This window comes from Stomoxys calcitrans, chromosome 2, assembly GCF_963082655.1.
Source record: "Stomoxys calcitrans chromosome 2, idStoCalc2.1, whole genome shotgun sequence".
In the NCBI taxonomy this organism is placed as follows: Eukaryota; Metazoa; Arthropoda; class Insecta; order Diptera; family Muscidae; genus Stomoxys; species Stomoxys calcitrans.
In genome coordinates, this window is record NC_081553.1 from 53,306,905 (window position 1) to 53,327,503 (window position 20,599).

Here is a 20,599-nt window from a genome sequence, read left to right on the forward strand (position 1 = left end):
TTAGACCGACTTAGACCGTACTTGGCGCAGAACACAACATGCAAGATTTCAACCACATCGGACAAAAATTGCGGCTTGTAAGGGCTCAAGAAGTCGAATCGGGAGATCAGTTTATATGGGAGCTATATCAGATTATGGACCCAGTATAATTGTTGAAAGTTTTACCAGAACACTGTGTGCAAAATTTCGGAATAATTGGAGAAAAAAAAATTGCGACTCGTAAGGCTGAAAAAGTCAAATCGGAATCCGTTTATTTGGAAGCCGTATCAGATTATGGACCAATTCGGACTGTACCCAGTATAGTTGTTGAAAGTTTTACCAGAACACTGTGTGCAAAATTTCGGAAAAATTGGAAAAAAACTTGCGGTTTGTAAGGGCTCAAGAAGGCAAATCGGGAGATCGGTTTATATGGGGGCTATATCAGATTATAGACCGATTTGAACCGTACTGAGCGCAGTTGTTGGAAGTCATATCAGAACACAACATGCAAAATTTCAGCCAAATCGGACAAAAATTGCAACTTCCTGGGGCTCAAGAATTCAAATCGGGAGATCGGTTTATATGGGAGCTATATCCAAATCTGATCCGATATGGCCCATTTACAATACCCAATGACCTATATCAATACTAAGTATCTGTGCAAAATATAAAGCGGCAAGATTTACGCGTTCGACCACTATAGTGATTTACACAGACGGACGGATGGACATGGCTAGATCGACTCAGTACGTCGAGACGATCCAGGTGTTACAAATGGAATGACTAGTACTTGGAATGGGGGTATACTACCCCATCCTATGGTGGTGGATATAAAAAGACTAAATGATAACTATTTAATAGGTAGTCATTTATAGACAACCACCACATGATGATCCACTCCAAGCAAGTAACACTAACATCTAAATTAGCGCCATCTAGTTGATCAAAGTAGATTAAGTTGATCCAATTGAAAATATCCAGTAGATAGCGCTAATTTGAAGAAGCCAAAAATTAATAATACGGCATTTATCTTTGGTTATGACAACCTGTCGGTCCTTTGAATAAAGAACAAGTAAAAGCGTTCTAAGTTCGGCCGGGCGGAACTTTGGATATTCACCACCTCGGGTATATATGAAAACCCCCTTTCATCACAACTCGGTGAAAATTGGATAACTTATGCATCCAAATTCGACACGGATATTGAGTGGTCTAATAAATATAAATCACTGTTGAGTTTTGTATTTAAAATTTCAACAAAATCGGGTAATAAATAAAGCTTTAATGAGCTTTAGACCCTTTATCGGGAGATCGGTCTATATGGCAGCTATATCTAAATACACTCCGATCTGTACCATATTTGGGTTGGATGGCGGGTGGCCTAAAACTATTTTTTGTTTCAAATTTCAGCGAAATCGGGTAATAACTATAGCTTTTATGGGCTTCAGTCCCCTTATCGGCAGATCGGTCTGTATGGCAGCTATATCTAAATATAGTCCGATCTAAACTATATTTGGGTCCCATGTTGGGAGGCCTACAGCTACTCATATTTTCAAATTTCAGCGAAATCGTTTAAAAAATAAATCTTTTATGGGCTTCAGACCCCTAATAGGGTGATCGACCTATATGGCAGCTATATCTAAATATAGTCCGATCTGTACCATATTTAGGTCCTACGTTAGGAGGCGTAAAACTACTCAATTTTCAGCTAAATCGGTTAAAAACTAAAGCTTTTATGGGTTTCAGACCCATAATCGGGAGATCGGTCTATATGGAAGCTATATCTAAATATAGTCCGATCTGAACCATATTCAGGTCGGATGTTGGGAGGTCTTAACATACTCACAGTTTCAAATTTCAGCGAAATCGGTAAAAAAATAAAGCTTTTATAGGCTTCAGACCCTTTATCGGGAGATCGGTTTATATGGCAGCTATACCTAAATATAGTCCGATCTGAACCATATATAGGTCAAATTTCGGGAGGTTTAAAATAACCCACTGTTTCAAATTTCAGCGAAATTTGGGTAATAAATAAAAATGTTATGGTCTCTAGACCCATAATCGGGAGATCGGTCTGTATGGCAGCTATATCTAAATATAGTCCGAACCATATTTGGGTCAGATGTCGGGAGGCCTTAAACTACCCACTGTTTCAAATTTCAGCAAAATCGGATAAAAAATAAAGCATTTATGGGCATTGGACCCTTTATCGTCAGATCGGTCTATATAGCAGCTATATCCAAATGTGGTCCGATTTGGCTCATTCTAGATCTTAACCAGCGGCCATCAAAAAGACGTATCTGTGCCAAATTTCAGCTCAATATCTCAACTTTTGAAGGCCGTAGAGTGATTAAATCAGACGGACGGACAGAGGGATAGATGGACAGACGGACATAGCTAAATCGAATCAGAAAGTGATTCTGAGTCGATCGGTATACTTATCAATGGGTCTATCTCTCATCCTTTTGGGTGTTACAAACAGTGCTCGTCCGATTTTCAGTAATAATGCAATAAAATGGTCATTTGTGAACCGATTCTCTCGAAACTTGGCAGAAAGGATTTTTTCACATTACTGGTGAATTTCATGGAAATCGGTTCAGATTTAGATATAGTTCTCATATATATATATATCGCCCGATTTTCACTCCTAGAGCCACTGCAAGCACATTTATTGACCAATCTTGCCAATATATTGCACAACGCTTTCCTTAACGTCTACCAGAATAAAAATAGAGTTTGGTCGAAATCGGTTCAGATTTAGTTATAGCTCCCATATATATGTTCGTCCGATTTGCAGTAATATTGCAATAAAATGGTTATTTGTTAACCGATTCTCTCGAAATTTGGCAGGGGGGATTTTCTTTTAACTCTCAACATTACTGGTGAATTTCATGGAAATCGGTTCAGATTGAGATATAGCTCTCATATATTTATTTTGGCCGATTTTAACTTCTAGAGTCACTGCAAGCACATTTATTGACCCATCTTGGCAAAATTTTGCACAACGCTATCCTCGACGACTACCACATTATCTGCGAAGTTTACTCGAAATCGGTTCAGATTTAGATATAGCTCCCATATATATATTGGTCCGATTTTCAGAAATATTGCCAAAAAGTGATCATTTGCTATCCGATTCCGTCGAAATTTGGTAGGAATGATTTTCCTATGACTCTCACTTACTGGTGAATTTCATAGAAATCAGCCCAGATTTAGATATAGCTGTCATATATGTATATCGTCCGATTTTCAGACCAAGAGCCACTGCAAGCGCATTGTTTGACCAATCTTGCCAAAATTTTGCACAACACTTTCCTCGACGACTACCACATTATCTGAGAAGTTTGATCGAAATCGGATCAGAATTAGATATAGCTTCCATATATACGTTCGTCAGATTTTGGGTAATTTGCCATAATGTTGTCATTTGTCAACCTTAGTTTTTACAGTTTGAACATATTTGCTCGCCGAGAATATCCAATATCCACATTGTATTGGGTTGCCCAAAAAGTAACTGCGGATTTTTTTAAAGAAAGTAAATGCATTTTTAATAAAACTTGAAATTATTTTTAATCAAATATACTTTTTTTACACTTTTTTTCTAAAGCAAGCTAAAAGTAACAGCTGATAACTGACAGAAGAAAGAATGCAATTACAGAGTCACAAGCTGTGAAAAAATTTGTCAACGCCGACTATATGAAAAATCCGCAATTACTTTTTGGGCAACACAATACTTATAGGGTAGGTGTAGGGTATTATACAGTCGGCACCGCCCGACTTTTGCCCTTCCTTACTGGTTCATTCAAAGTTTACAATTTGGCTAATCTTTATGTGGTACTACTCATTCTCACTTTGCCTCTCAAAATTACTCACACATTCTTGATGTATTGCGGTGAAACATTCTTCATCTAAGGCTGTGACATGGCTTTAATAATAAAACCTTAACTAGGTACATATTTGGTGCCACTCTTGGACATGGACAACAATTAATGGATATCTGGGAAGTGCACCAAGTAAGCAGCACTTTCGAGAATCATTTGACATCATGCACAAGGGGTGTAACCCTCACGACCAGCACTGGGGCCGTGGTGACAATGGTGTGGTGGTAAAGCGAATGCGATTGTTGATATAACGACTAACTGATGACACTCGACGTTGGCCAATGATGATGGTGATGACGATGATGGCGCTGCTGATTGCTATTGTCGACATTGATGGCACTGTCAACCATGACGATGACGATGATGATGATGATGCTGGCGCTGTTGGCACTGTTACTGCTGATGATTTCAATGACCCATTATTGCACTCAAAAGCACAATAAATGGCAATAAAAACCAAACGGTGTTCTCCTCTTACCATACCATAACAGCCAGTATTCCAGTGTAGTGTTTCCATGCTTCCAATCACCATCCCCTTTGGCATTGACAGCTTCCCTATCTCCATTTGTAGGAATTTTGCTGATGCTTTTATATAATTTGGGGTTTTTTTGTTTTCAATTAAATGGCATTAAGCCATTAATTCTTTAACAATTTAAATAATAAACTCAAATTCGATTTTGGTTGGCTGTAGTGAAGATTATACGAATTTCCGCTTATTGGTGGTGATTGCTAATGGCTGTTGGCGGTGTTTTGAGGAAAATTTTTAAATTGAGGCAAAGTGAATTTTTTATGTGAAATTTAACAAAGTGACCATAAGGACTTTTTTTAACAGCTAATTTCTGAAATAAACTCGGAAAAGATTTTTCATCGTTGTAAAAGTTTTCGATACTCGTTATATAATCTTTGAAAATAAAGAGGCCAAATCTTGGCAACCCACCATCATGGATTATGCAAAAAATCTATACATACCAAATTTCTGCCGAATTAGTTTTTTTTTAAGCTTCAAGGGGGCTTAGATGGCTAATCGAGGGATCGGGATAGGTTTATAAATATATAAAGCCCTCACATCAACCGATCCCCGGATTTGACTTCTAACCTTAGGTTTTGTCCGATTTGGCTAATATTTTGGTATATAAAGTCAATACGCACAGTCCTCCAATACCCACACCGAATTCTACCCAAATAGGTCCATGCATACATATGACCCTCTTTAAACCCGATTTAGGTCAGTTAGGTTAGATTTAAGTGGCCGTCTGATTCACCAGATTTACTTAAACGTGTTCGTTCATTGTGATACCACAGGCATAGGAGAAGAGACGCATCTTCCTTCTCCTATTCCTGTGGTATCACAATGAACGAACACGTTTAAGTGAATCTGGTGAATCAGACTGCCACTTAAATCTAACCTAACTGACCTAAATCGGGTTTAAAGAGGTCATATGAATTCATCGACCTATTTTTCCTGTAGACGGTTAGTTTAGGTTAGGCTTGGTTAGGTTGAAAAGAAGGAGCAGTTATTAATCCGCCCCATGGCACTATGGACATACACCTTAGCCAGTAATCGGCTTGTTGTGCCCTCTAAAAACTATAAAGTAACCTCTAAAAAGAAAATTTTAAGTTGAAAATTCCGTGCTGCTTACAAAATCCTTAATTGTTTTCAATACCACTCCCCTTAGTTGGCTCATATCTGGTATTGTGTCCCCACCTAGATGCCGGCATCTGTTAGACGCGAAAGCCGGGCAATGACAAAGGTCCAACATCTCATCATCTTCCCCGCATGCCCTACACATGCTATCACTTGCGGCACCGATTTTACATAAGTGAGCTCGTAGTCCTATGTGTCCCGTTATGATCCCAATAGCTATGCTGACCTCCTTCTTGCTTCCTTTCAGTAATAGCCTCATCTACCGACCGTTTCGCTGTTCCACAATATTTTATGCGCATTGGTCGCCCACTCCCTTAAATCGGACTGCGTCGACCCGAAAGGCTTCGGGTTAACCAAGTTTATTGACGGTAGTCCTCTGGCCTTCACCGCCAAATCGTCTGCCCTTTCATTTCCCCTTACTCCGTTATGCCCCGGCACCCAAACGATGCGGATCGTGCCATCCTCAGAGAAGGCCTTAATCTCCTTTTTACACTGCAAGACTGTTCGTAACCTTATCGTCCTGACTGTTATTGCCCTTATGGCAATTTCACTGTCGGTAAAGATATTTACACTCGACATCCTTGAGTTAGCACCACACCACTTCACACACTCCGTGATCACCCGGACCTCCGCCTCCACGACCGTATTATGGTCAGGGAGTCTTAAACCGATCTCAGTCCCTGGGTTCTCAATGTAAACCCCCAGGCCCACCCTGTCCTCTAGCTTTGATCCATCCGTGTTACATGATCTTCCAGATGGCAATACTAGGAAACTGTCAATCCAAGACTGTAACAATGGCAGCAGTGCCTCGCACTCGACCTCAAGGTTCATCTCAGGTATACGATCGGAAACCTCTTTCTTTCCTTCCAGGTTTCCTATCGTCGCCTCGATTATACCGCGATGGTATGAGCTGCTCCCAACCTCAATCCGTTCTCCCATCGCCTTAAGCCTCATAGCAGCAGTGACTGTCTCACCCTTAATCTGTATGTCAATGGGTCGGATATCTAAAAAATATTTCCAGTGCCCTAGTGGGGTTGGTCCTCATCGCACCGCCTGTGCCAAGACAACATGTTCTCTGAACCTGTTTTATGGTCCTTATGTTGCACTTTTTCTCCATTGCAGTCCAACAAACTACTGAGGCGTAAGTAAGTATTGGTCTAATCACGCCCCTGTAGAGCCAGTGGACTATCCTAGGACTCAGGCCCCATTTAGAGGCTACGACCCGTCTACATAATGCCCAACATCTATGAGCTTTCTCAGTACGCTCCTGAATGTGACACTTCCAATTCAGTTCCCTGTCCAAGATCACACTTAAGTATTTGACCTTGTCAGGTATCGAAATCGTCTCATTGAGGAAGCAAGGTGCGTTAAATTGGCCCACCTTCATCTTCCTCGTGAACTGGCATATTTCAGTCTTCTCTGGGTTAACATTGAGACCTTTGGGTCTAGCCCAGTCATATGCCATATGCAAGACCCTTAAGGCCCTTCTGTATAGCTCGTTCGGATCCTTACCCCTTAGAAGTATTATAACATCGTCTGCGTAGCAGATGGGTTCAAATCCCTCCTCAGTCAGCATCCGTAATAGGTCATTTATGGTGGTCACCCATAGGAGTGGCGATAAAATGCCCCTCTGTGGCGTGCCCATTGCCACTTTCTCCCTTATATTTATGGCATGGGACCTGCAATTTATCCACCTGTTCCTTAGCATATGGTTTATCTAGTCCCTAAGGACCGGGTCCACCCGGTACTGGTCTAAGGATTGGATCAGTGTGTCGCTCCGCACATTGTTAAAAGCCCCCTCGATGTCAATGCATATCTCCAGCGTGTACGTTTTGGCATCGAAGGATTCTTCTATTTTATGCCCAGCCTCGTGCAGGGCAGTCTCCACCGGACTTCCTTTGACATCGACATTTATTATCCGATTTTGCTAAAATTTGGGACCGTAAGTTGTGTAACGCTCTTTGACATTCTTCGTCAGTTTGGCCCAGATCGGTCCAGATTTGGACATAGCTCCCATATAGACCTATCCTCCGATTTAAGGTCTTGGGCCCATAAAAGCCACATTCATTATGCGATTTGGCTGAAATTTGGGACAGTGAGTTGGGACAGTGAGTAAGTGAGGTCACCCGATATCCATATCCAATTTAGCGCAGATCGGTTCAGATTTAGATATAGCTGCCATATATACCGATCCGCCGATTTAAGGTCTTGGGCCCATAAAAGGCGCATTTATTATCCGACTTTGCTGAAATTTGGTACAGTGAGCTGCGTTAGGCCACCCGACATCCATTTCCAATTTGGCGCAGATCGGTCCAGATTTGGATATAGCTGCCATATAGACCGATCCGCCGATTTAAGTTCGTAGGCCCATAAAAGCAACATTTATTATCCAATTTTGCTAAAATTTGGGTTGTGCTAGGCCCTTCGATACCTTTCGTTAATTTGGCCCAGATCGCTCCAGATTTGGATATAGCTGCCATAGAGACCGATACGCCGATTTAGGGTCTTAGGCCCATAAAAGCCACATTTACTATCCGATTTTGCTGAATTTTGGGAAAGTGAATTGTGTAAGGCCCCTCGACATCCTTCATTAGTTTGGCCCAGATCGGTCTAGATTTAGATATAGCTGCCATATAGACCTATACTCCGATTTAGGGTCTTAGGCCCATAAAAGCCACATTTATTATCCGATTTAGCTGAAATTTGCGACAATGAGTTGTGTTAGGCCTTTCGACATCCTTCGTTAATTTGGCCCAGATAGGTCCATATTTGGATATAGCTGCCATATAGACCGATCCGCCGATTTAGGGTCTTAGGCCCATAAAAGCCACATTTATTATTCGATTTTGCTTAAATTTGGGACAGTGAGTTGCGTTAGGCCTTTCGACATCCTTCGTTAATTTGGCCCAGATAGGTCCATATTTGGATATAGCTGCCATATAGACCGATCCGCCGATTTAGGGTCTTAGGCCCATAAAAGCAACACTTATTATCAGATTTTGCTGAAATTTGGGACAATGAGTTGTGTTAGGCCTTTCGGCATTCTTCTTAAATTTTTCTGAGATCGGTTCAGATTTGGATACATCTGCCATATAGACCGATATCTCGATTAAAGGTTTCGTGGCCATAAAAGGCGCATTTATTGTCCGATTTCGCAGAAATTTGACATGGTGAGTTGTATAAGGCCATTCGACATTCTTCGTCAATTTGGCCTGGATCCGTCCAAGTTTGGATATAGCTGCCATATAGACCGATCTGTCGATTTAAGGTTTTGGGGTCATAAAGGGCGCATTTATTGTCTGATATGACCGAAATTTGGGACAGTGAGTTGTGTTAGGCCCTTGGAAATCCTTCTTCAATTTCACCCACATTGGTCCAGGTTTGGATATAGCTGCCATATAGACCGATCTCTCGGTTTTAGGTTTTGGGGCCATAAAAGGCGCATTTATTGTCCGATTTTGTTGAAAGTTGTCATAGTGAGTTGTATAAGGCCCTTCGAAATTCTTCTTCAATTTAGCCCAGATCGATTCAGGTTTGGGTGTAGCTGCCATATAGACCGATCTGTCAATTTAAGGTTTTGAGGCCATAAAAGGCACATTTATTGTCTGATTTCGGCGAAATTTGGAACAGTGAGTTGTGTGTTAGGCCCTTCGACAATCTTCTTAAATTTTTCTCAGATCGGTCCAGATTTGGATATACCTGCCATATAGATCGATATCTCGATTTAAAGTCTTTGCCCCATAAAAGGCATATTTATATTCCGATTTGAAACTTGACACAGTGACTAATGTTGGGCTTTTCGACATCCATGTCGTATATGGTTCAGATCGGTCTATATTTGGATATGGCTACCAAAAAGACCAATGTTTTGTTCTACAAAATTGTTATTGTCGAATTTGGTCGAAATCGAACCATATTTCGATATAGCTGGTATGGGGGCATAAATTATGCTTTTTTCAACGGATTATGACGAAAGGTAGTTTACATATACCCGAGGTGGTGGGTATCCGGCTTTTTATTTGTTTTTGTCTTATTTTTTTTTTTAAATTTTAAAAGTTTTCTTTTTAGTTTTTAAAATTGTTGTCAGAATTATCAGTACATCATTATAAATTGATAGGCTGAGGCGTTAATGGGTTACTTTCGTTCTTAATCACTTCAGAGAATGTGTACTATGACTAACAATTGCCATGTCAGAACATATTTCAACAACAATGTCTTGGCAATTGCAAATTTTTCAAACCAAATTTTTTATGGTGGCTAATTTTATTTACACCATATACGCCTTCATAAGCAGCCACAGAGAGTCGTTTGTCCAAGTGGCAAACCAAGAAAACGACTATGACGACGACGACTCAATAAGCTTTCTAGTATTTCCATTCATTTGTGTCTGCTGTCATATGAAATCTGGCAAGAGACATGCTCGAGAAAGTATTGCTGTACTCAGCGGCTTTTCATTTTGCACAACATCGCCGCGGTTGCGTTAGATTTTGTGTTGTGCCAAGAAATGCAGGAATCGACTTTAACGAAAATATTATTTCAATTAATGACGTTTCTTAAGAGCAGAACTCTAGCATGTTGTCGTTCATCCATTTTAGACAAACTGACAGAGTGACAAGCAACACCGAGTCGAACCACAAAACAAACAAAAAAAAAACCATGACAAAACGAAAAATTCTTTAAAAGTGCACTTAGATTGGAGTGGAGGATCACAAGGCGAGGTTAGTTCAAGGGGAGGTGAGTTCCCCCCCAACAGTATTTTTAGATTTCTATGGTCAGCCGCATATTAGTGCCCGGCTAATTGGGTCTATAGTCAAAATATTTTAAAAAACATTTTTTTCTTTTAGTTTTGCTCATTTAATTAATTTGATTCGCCTTTTTGCGCCGGTCGGCAATATGTGCATTACCATAATTCACTGTCATTAAAAATTTGTATTTTGTTTTTAGACTCTCGTCACAGTACATTAGGATGATTGAAATAAAGTTCTAAGTTGCAGCATAGACGAATTTTTCTGTAAATGTGAAACATTTTGAATGTACACAATTTTTGAAAATTCAGACAATTAATTGCGCCAATGCAAAAGGACGGATATTAACCTAATATGCTTCTTACATAATTGGTCGGGCGAAAAACATGTAGAAGTACATAATACTAAGGTATACGCCGAATGTTACAGTGCATTTATCAAATTCTGTAAACCACTTCTATTTATGGGCGGTAGCAAAATATTATCTTCCAATGTATTTCAATATCCACCATCTGAAAATCACCCTGCCACTATCGAGACTGGAGGGGATGGGATTGAAACGGGACCCAATAAGCCCTGTGTGGGAGACTTAAAGTGTGCGCCAGCGGGGAAGCACGGAACTCAGAAAGTACTTCGACAGCAGCAGTTAGTGCAGCATCAAAGGAGAAATCGTCCACACCGCAAGTGCTTAGTGTCCTGAGGAAGAGTGGGTCTAGAGCTTTCTCACCTACCCCTGGATGTGTACGGAAGCTCATGATGACAAGTTCTAACGAATCTTGTGAGGATGAACTCCTGGTGGAGTCAGAAGACGAGGCTAACACAACAGTGGTGGAAGTTCTGAATCCTGACTATGATCCGGTTTCTACAGATAAATCTCCACCATTGTAAGGCCGCTTCGGCGGCACTAAAGGTCCTCCTGATGGCTGGGGGATTTGACGTGATTTTTATCCACGTCAAATTCCCCTTACAAGAACGGACATCTCAGTCATTGTGTCCATCATGACAGGTCAATGTCTGTTCGGAAAACATGCTGGTAGACTGAAGTTTGTCTGTAACGACTTTTGCCGAAGCTATGGTGACTTCGAAAGAGAAGAGACTATAGAACATTTGCTTAAACCTAACCCGCATTGGTAGGCCGAAGGAGTTCCTGTCTGATTTAACGGAGGTGATCATTTGCAATATGTTGGGATTTTAAAAGCGATCTGTATGGTTGAACGGCAAGAACTAGAAGGCATCTACTTTCTCCTGTTCCTGTGATATCACAATGTACGAAAACGTCCGAGTGAGGCAGATAGCAGACTGCCGCTTAAACCTAATCCTAACTTTACTTAGCTACGTCTGCTGCGTCTGTCCGTCAGTATATAGAAATCAGTCTAGATCAGTGGCGGGCAAATGCACATACACTATTAGACATACGCGAACAAGAACACAAGCTCATAGACTAGGAAATATTACGCTTTCTAGCAAATGTACTCAATACTGCTCTAAATTGAAGATATTGCATTGAAACTTTCTTATTTGTTTGTTTTTTTATACCCACCACCGAAGGATGGGGGTATATTCATTTTGTCATTCCGTTTGCAACACATCGAAATATCCATTTCCGACCCTATAAAGTATATATATTCTTGATCAGCGTAAAAATCTAAGACGATCTAGACATGTCCGTCCGTCTGTCTGTTGAAATCACGCTACAGCCTTTAAAAATTGAGATATTGAGCTGAAATTTTGCACAGATTCTTTTTTTGTCCATAAGCAGGTTAAGTTCGAAGATGGGCTATATCGGACTATATCTTGATATAGCCCCCATATAGACCGATCGGCCGATTTAGGGTCTTAGGCCCATAAAAGCCACATTTATTATCGGATTTTGCTGAAATTTTGGACAGAGAGTTGTGTTAGGCCCTTCGACATCCTCCGTCAATTTGGCTCAGATCGGTCTAGATTTGGATATAGCTGCCATATAGACCGATCTTCCGATTTAGGGTCTTAGGCCCATAAAAGCCACATTTATTATCCGATTTTGCTGAAATTTTGGACAGAGAGTTGTGTTAGGCCCTTCGACATCCTCCGTCAATTTGGCTCAGATCGGTCTAGATTTGGATATAGCTGCCATATAGATCGATCCTCCGATTTGGACTAAGGCCCATAAAAGTCACATTTATTATCCGATTTTGCTGAAATTTGGGACAAGGAGTTGTGTTAGGCCCTTCGATATCCTCCGTCAATTTGGCTCAGATCGGTCTAGATTTGTATATAGCTGCCATATAGACCGATCCTCCGATTTGGACTAAGGCCCATAAAAGTCACATTTATTATCCGATTTTGCTGAAATTTGGGACAAGGAGTTGTGTTAGGCCATTCGACATCCTCTGTCAATATGGCTCAGATCGGTTCAGATTTGGATATAGCTGCCATATAGACCGATCCTCCGATTTGGGGTCTTAGGCCCATAAAAGCCACATTTATTATCCGATTTTGCTGAAATTTGGGACAGTGAGTTGTGTTAGGCCCTTCGACATCCTCCGTCAATATGGCTCAGATCGGTTCAGATTTGGATAAAGCTGCCATATAGACCGATCCTCCGATTTGGGGTCTTAGGCCCATAAAACACGCATTTATTGTCCGATGTCGCCGAAATTTGGGACAGTGAGTTAAGTTAAGCCCCTTGACATACTTCTGCATTATCGCACTGATCGGTCCAGATTTGGATATAGCTGCCATATAAACCGATCTCTCGGTTTTAGGTTTTGGGCCATAAAAAGCGCATTTATTGTCCGATGTTGCCGAAATTTGGGACAAAGAGTTATGTTAAGCCCCTCCACATATTTCTGCTATGGGACATAAGTTATGAGTTTTGCACCGGATTTTGACGAAAGTTGGTTTACATATATAGCCGAGGTGCTGAGTATCCATAGTTCGGCCCGGCCGAACTTAACGCCTTTTTACTTGTTTTACTTTTGTCAGGTTTTGTTTGAGGATGGTCAGGTTTTGTTTGTGGTCCGTCTGTCCATCGGTCCATCTATGTTAATTTGTGTACAAAGTACAGGTCGCAATTTTCATCCGATCCTATAGAAATTTGGTACAGGCATGTTTTGCTACCTTCAGACGAAGCCTATTGAAATTGAAAAAAATCGGTTCAGATTTAGATATAGCTCCCATATATATGTTCGTCCGATTTGCAGTAATAATGCAATAAAATGGTCATTTGTAAACCGATTCTCTCGAAATTTGGCAGGAAGGATTTTTTCGTTACTCTTGACATTATTAATAAGTTTCATAGAAATTGGTTCGAATTTAGATATAGATCTTATATATATATTTAGCGCATTTATTCACTAATCTTCCCAAAATTTTGTACAACTTCCACAATATCTGATAAGTTTTGTCGAAATCGGTTCAGATTTAGATATAGCTCCCATATATATGTTCGTCCGATTTTGAGAAATATTGCAATAAAGTGGTCATTTGTCAACCGTTTTTCACGAAATGTAGTAGCAAGGATTTTCTTATGACTCCTGATATTACTGGTGAATTCCGTAGAAACAGGTCCAGATTTAGATATTGCTGCCAAATTATGTATACTTATTGACCAATATTGCCAAAAATTGGCTTTACGGTTTTTTTGGCGCCTACCACAATATCCAAGAAGTTTGGTTAAAATCGGTTCAGATTTAGATGCATCGCCCATATGTTCGTCAGATTTTGGGTAATTTGACAATTGTCATTGGTCAACCGTACAGTTTGAACATAATTGCCCGAAATTTGATACGGATTGTTTAATAACTCTCCTGAAAACATCCGTCGAGGTCCATCAAAATTGGTTCGGAATTAGAAATAGCTCCCACTTTGTACTTGCAGGATATTATAAAGTTGGCACTTTTGCCTTTCTCTACCGGTTTAGTATAAAATAATCAAATTTTTTTCTTATTTAGACGAAATAAAGATATGATATACGATGTCCATATATGAACCATATGTATATCCGAGGTGCTGGATATTAACAGTTCGGTTGCCCAGTATATTCTTCTTAAGGTTATTATTACCTTATTTTAATTCTTATCTCACTTTTTCTTTCATTTCAGGTAAATATGCCAGAAAAAATAGTTTTGTAAGTATTTAAAGTTGATAATCAGATAATTTTTTAAATCCCAAGTCAATAAGAAACATTCGCAATCTCTTTCTTAAAATCGTTTTGCTATACGTTCACACTTACTCTGCACTTACATGTATATTTTAGCCATAAAATTGGCGATTTGGCCGTTTCTCATTCATCCATCTTTGTTGCCATGTCACCATTGTCGCTTCCCCTATGGTCCCTATATTATGACCAAAGGTTGCACTTTACGGTGTAGACCTTGGCTCGTTCTATATCCTGCACGGCTTTCAGGACTATATTACAATAGGTATGACATGTGCTGTTGGTTCTGCCACTGAACAGTAGGTAGTAGACATGTCGCTCGGCATTTCGTCTGCAGTGTCTTGCTCCTTACATCGCTTTCATATAGCGTGGTGCTACTGCACATCTGTGCGCCTTTATGTTCGCTGCCCTTGTCGTCTCATGCCGAATTTGGTCTGTATTACCTCTTAGTCGTCACCAGAATGTGTACATCGTCTTAAGAGCAACCCCTTATTTTGCAGTTCCAAACAGGTGTCAGTGCGTTGCTCTTATCATCACCTTCCTTAGTTTGCGCAACCGAAGTTGCCAACGGCTTTACTGCAGTGACCGGTCAGGACTCCCACCACTATTCTGAGGTCACGTTTCCCCAGCTCGAGAGCAATAGTCGTCCTTGTTCCGGAGAAACTCAGCCACAGTGCCTTGGCAACCCTGCAGCCCACGCCAAGTCGGTTCTCCCGTCTGAATCGGTATCCACCATCACCACCGGTCAACTTAAACTCAACTCAAAGGAGGGCTCACCATCGGCGTCGCACTCCCAGAGTCCATCCGCTTCATTATCCGCCACCCCTTCATGGGCCTGGACCCAGCACAATCTGACAGCAGCCTGCAATCGTTCGAGACTCCCCAGAAGCCTCGACTTCCTGCGACATACAGTCGGGGACTTCAGCGTCTCCCGTTTGCATGTGATCCTGTCAGGATAATATTTGCGCCTTGTAGGTTCACATGGGAACTGTATCAGGCTATAATTTATTTAAGTCCATATTAGACTCGTATGTTGAAGGTCATGGAAGAAGCCGTTTACAAAATTTCCGCCAAATCGGATAAGAGTTGCGTCCTCTAGATACTCAAGAATTCAAGATCGTATAAATCGATCGTGGTTTATATGGCAGGTAAGTCAGGTTATATACCGATTTGAACCATACTTAGCACAGTTGTTGGAAGTCATAACAAAACACTGCAAATTTTCAGCAGAATTGGAGAAGAATTACGCCCTCTAGAGGCTAGATCTTGGATAAGTATTCAAGATCCAATGTCGGTTTATATGGCAGCTATATCAGGTTATGAACCGATTCGAACCATACTAAGGCCAGTTATTGGAATTCAAAACAGAAAACTTCATGTAAAATTTCAGCCAAAACAGATGAGAATTGCGCCCTCTAGTGGCTGAAGAAGTCAAGATACAAAATCGGTTTATATGGCAGCTACTTCAGATTATGAACTGATTTGAAACATACTTAAAGCAGTTGTTGAAAGCCGTAACAAAACACTTCGAGCAATTTTTCAGCTAAATCTTATCTGATGTAGTTTTTTTTTAGAAACTGATTTTAGAATTGCGCCCTCTAGAGGCCTAACAAATCAAGATCCAAGATCGGTTTATATGGCAGTTATATCAGGTTATGGGCCGATTCGAACCATATTTAGCACAGTTAATGAATGTCAAAACAGAGCATTTGGTGTAAAGTTTCAGCCAAATCGGATGAGAATTGCGCCCTCTAGTGGCTCAAAAAGTCTATATCCACGATCGGTTAATATGGCAGCTATGTCAGGTTGTGAACCGATTTAAGCCATACTCTGCGCAGTTGTTGAAAGTCATAACAAAACACTTCGTGTAAATTTTCTGCCAAATCGGATAAGAATTACGCCCTCTAGAGGCGCGATCTTGGATAAGAATTCTAGTTCCAATGTCGGTTTATATGGCAGCTATATTAGGTTATGGACCGATTTGAACCATACTTAGCACAGAGTAATGGAAGTCGAAACAGAGCACTTCACGTAAAGTTTCAGCCAAATCGGATGAAAATTGCGCCCTCTAGTGGCTGAAGAAGTCAAGATCCACGATCGGTTTAATGGCAGCTATATCAGGTTGTGAACCGATTTGAACTATACTTAGCACAGTTGTTGAAAGTGAAATTTTCAGTCAAATCAGATTAGAAATGCGCTCTCTAGTGACTCATGGATTCAATATCCACGATCGGTTTATATGGCAGCTATATCAGGTTATGGCCTGATTTGAACCATACTTAGCGCAGATGTTGGAAGACAAAATAATACATCACCTGCAAAATTTCAGCCAAATCGGATGAGATTTTCGCCCTCTAGTGGCTCATGAAGTCAAGATCCACGATCGGTTTGTAAGGCAGCTATATCAGGTTGTGAACCGATATGAACCAAACTTAGCGCAGATGTTGAAAGTCATAACAAAACACTTCGTGCAGACGGAGGGATGGACAGACGGACGGACATAACTAGATTGACTTTAAAATGTCATGACCATCTTCCAGATCACCTTAGACAGTAATCCATTGTAACCGGGGCCCGTAACCCCCGCCTCATCTACCGTGAAAGGTTTCTAAGTTCTCACAACCATCCTCTTGTGAACTAAGTTTCAAGATCAAAAGTATTTGAAACGTTATATCGGACTTATATCTCCCTGAGTTTTCCCTTCCAAATATTTGAGTGCTGGGTGTCAATTAAATTTTAAAAAATCAATTTTTCTCGAAAGTTTTTCTATTTGAGCTTTATGAAATTTCAATTCACAAGTTTTTCTTTTTGAGCTTTATGACATTTCAATGCACCATTCTCCCCACTTTTGTAAATGTCCTGATTTTCCAATTGTTTTTTTTTTCGCTACTTGCATTTGCAACTGAACAAAGAATGCTCTCTGGTAAATTGGTTTTATGGAATTTCGAAAATATTCCTGAAAACTTTGCAACATCTAAATCATGTCTCGTCCCACATTCGCCCAAAAACGTCATACGAATTGGAATTTGCAATCCATTAGACTGTCGTTTGTTGTTTTGCGAAAAGTTGTGCAGAAAGTTGAATAGAATTGTTTCCATTTACTTAGTCCTTAAACATTTGCAGTTACAATTGTGTGCTTATGATGTGCTTGTGTGTGTGTGTGCGTGTGTGTGTTTGAGCTGGCAGTGAATGCACACCGGAAGTTTCACAAATAGTTCGTCAAGCAAACGGAACTCAGGGAGTAGCTACAAAGACACACACACACACACAAGCACACTGGTTGGTGTGACCTGCATGCGAATGAGAGTGAATTGTTTGTTGTACACGAGCAACAAGACAAGTAAACAGGATATCTGCAGGCAGTGTTTTTTTTCTATTTTTTCTGTTTTTGTTGCTGTTGCTGCTTTTGCCCAATGACATAAATACCACAAGCAATGTTCAAGGAAAATTTCGCAATATTGAAAAGAGACATAACTTTAAACAACCATATGACCTCTTTAGTTAAGGACATAGAAAAGGATATTCCGGTTAAGTAGGGATTTGCAAGGAAATGTTTTTAAACTTACATAGAAAGCAGGAGCTACAGGATGGGAAGAAGCCATGTGGGAAGAAATTCTTTAAGCTTTAGAAAAGGAAATATTTCTATTCTCCAATAAGTTTCCTCTGATTGCCATTTAAGGATCTCCAAGTATTAAAAAAATTCCTTAACGTTATTTGGCCTTTTGCCTAATTTGCTAGGCAAAAAAGGTAAATTTAATTAAACCAAAAAATTTTGCAAGAAAATTTATATGGACATTCTTTTAAAGATTTTCTAGTTTACTTAAAATAATTGTCCTTTAAATGGAAGGAGATCTGTCGAAATTCCAACCACTTAAAATGATTTCAAGATTCACTTGAATAAGAAAAATGTGTACAAATCTAAATGATTAATGGCAACTCATGCATACCGTGTAGACTGATGTATACACCATTTATGGCCCTTTATGGGTTTATTTATTTTGTGTGTTCTTTCGAATGGGGAGTTTGGGACAGGACCCTTTGCGGGCAAACAAACAATTCTCCATCATTTGAATGTTTGCCCATATAAAACTGTCTTTTCTTTGGATACCTTTTTTCTCTTTGCCTCCTCGAACATCAACTACCTATGAGATCCAATGATTTAAAGTGCAAAAAATCCTTTTCACCTGAAAATTGAAGCGCTACAGGGATTTGATGGGTATAAACAAGTAAAAAGGCGTTAAGTTCGGCCGGGCCGAACTTTGGATACCCACCACCTCGGGTATATAAGTAAACCACCTTTCATCAAAATCCGGTGTAAATTGCATACCTTATGTCACATAGCAGTTTTATCGAAATATGTTCCGATTTGGACGAAATACTAATCGATACAAGTCATTGTTCAATTGTGTATAACAAAATATTGGACTTTTTAGAAGCTAACGGATCTGAACCATATGCGACACGGATGTCGAAAAGCCTAACACAACAAACTGTTCCAAATCTCGGAGAAATCGGACAATAAATGCGCCTTTTATGGCCCCAAAACCTAAAACCGAGAGATCGGTCTATATGGCAGCTATATACAAATCTGAACCGATCTGGACCAAATTGAAGAAGGACGTCGAAGAGCCTAACGCAACTCACTGTCTTAAATTTCCGCAAAATCGGACAATTAATGCGACTTTTATGGCCCCAAAACCCTAAATCGGAGGGTTGGTCTATATGGCAGCTACATCCAAATCTGGACCGATCAGGGCCAAATTGACGAAGGACGTCGAAGAGCCTAACGCAACTCACTCTCTCAAATTTCAGCAAAATCGGATAATAAATGTGGCTTTTATGGGCCTAAGACCCTAAATCGGAGGATCGGTCTATATGACAGCTATATACAAATCTGAACCGATCTGGGCCAAATTGATTAAGAATGTCGAAGGGCCTAACACAAGCCACTGTCCCAAATTTCAGCAAAATTGGATAGTAAATGTGGATTTTATCTGCCTAAGACCCCAAATCGGCGGATCGGTCTATATGGCAGCTATATCCAAATCTGGATCGATCAGGGCCAAATTGAGAAAGGATATCGAAGGGCCTAACACAACTCACTGTCCCAAATTTCAACAAATATATTTACTATTTGGGTGTTGTTGTGGAGGTGGGTTGGCCCCGTAGACACTTTTCCCGAATATTGTTATCAGATTCGTGATTTACTCCCAAAGACCTTTCCTTTGAGCCCCATATGGCTATGGTCGTAAACTTTCCCCTTTGGGGGATGTTTTTGGGGAGAGGCGGCCTCAAACACTTGGTCCCATATTTGGATATCAGATTCTAATTCTACACTCAAATACCTTTCATTTAAAACCCATATTCCCATGGTCAGTAAATGAGTCCCATTTAGGGGGTGTTTTGGGAAAGGGGTGGACCCCCAGAAACGTGCTCTCACATTTCTATATCAGATTCGTATTCTACTCGCAAATACATTTCGTTTGAATCCCATATTGCCATGGTCTGTAAATATGTCCGATTTAGGGGTGTTTTGGGGGTTGGGTGGTGTTGTTGATGGTGGGGTAGCCCCATAGACATTTTTCCCGAATATTCATATCAGATTCGTGGTCTACTCCCAAAGACCTTTCATTTGAGCCCCATGTGGCTATGGTCGTAAATGTGTCCCCTTTGGGGGAGGTTTTTGGGGTGAGGCGGTCTCATATTTGGATATCAGATTCTAATTCTACACTCAAATACCTTTTATTTAAGCCCCATATTCCTATGGTCAGTAAATAAGTCCTGTTTGGGGGGTGTTTTGGGGAAGGGGTGGACCCCCAGAAACGTGGTCCCACATTTGGATATCAGATTCGTATTCTACTCGCAAATACCTTTCATTTGAGTCCCACATTGCCATGGTCGGTAAATATGCCCGATTTAGGGGTGTTTTGGGGCTTGAGGTGGTCCTCCTAGCACTTGGTTCGACAAATGGATAACAGATACGTTTTCTTATCCTAAATACCTTTCATTTGAGTCCCATATTGTCGTGATTGGTCAAAATATATGTTTGGTAGGTTTTAGGGTGGGGCGGCTCCCCTAGGTACCCCATCCAAAATTTGGATACCAAATTTTTATTTTTAGGGTACTACATGAGAGCACACAAAATTTCGCTTAAATCGCACCACCCATCTCCGACATTTGGCGTTTCTGAAAATTAGGGTAAGGGGGAGGG

The 20,599-nt window shown here is 40.5% G+C and overlaps 1 protein-coding gene across 1 annotated transcript in view; it reads left to right on the forward strand.

Moving 5' to 3' along the window:
• Positions 1-20,599, forward strand: part of LOC106090330 (octopamine receptor beta-2R) — a 578,458-nt gene that overhangs the window by 257,006 nt on the left and 300,853 nt on the right. The gene's annotated exons all lie outside the window — the stretch shown is intronic.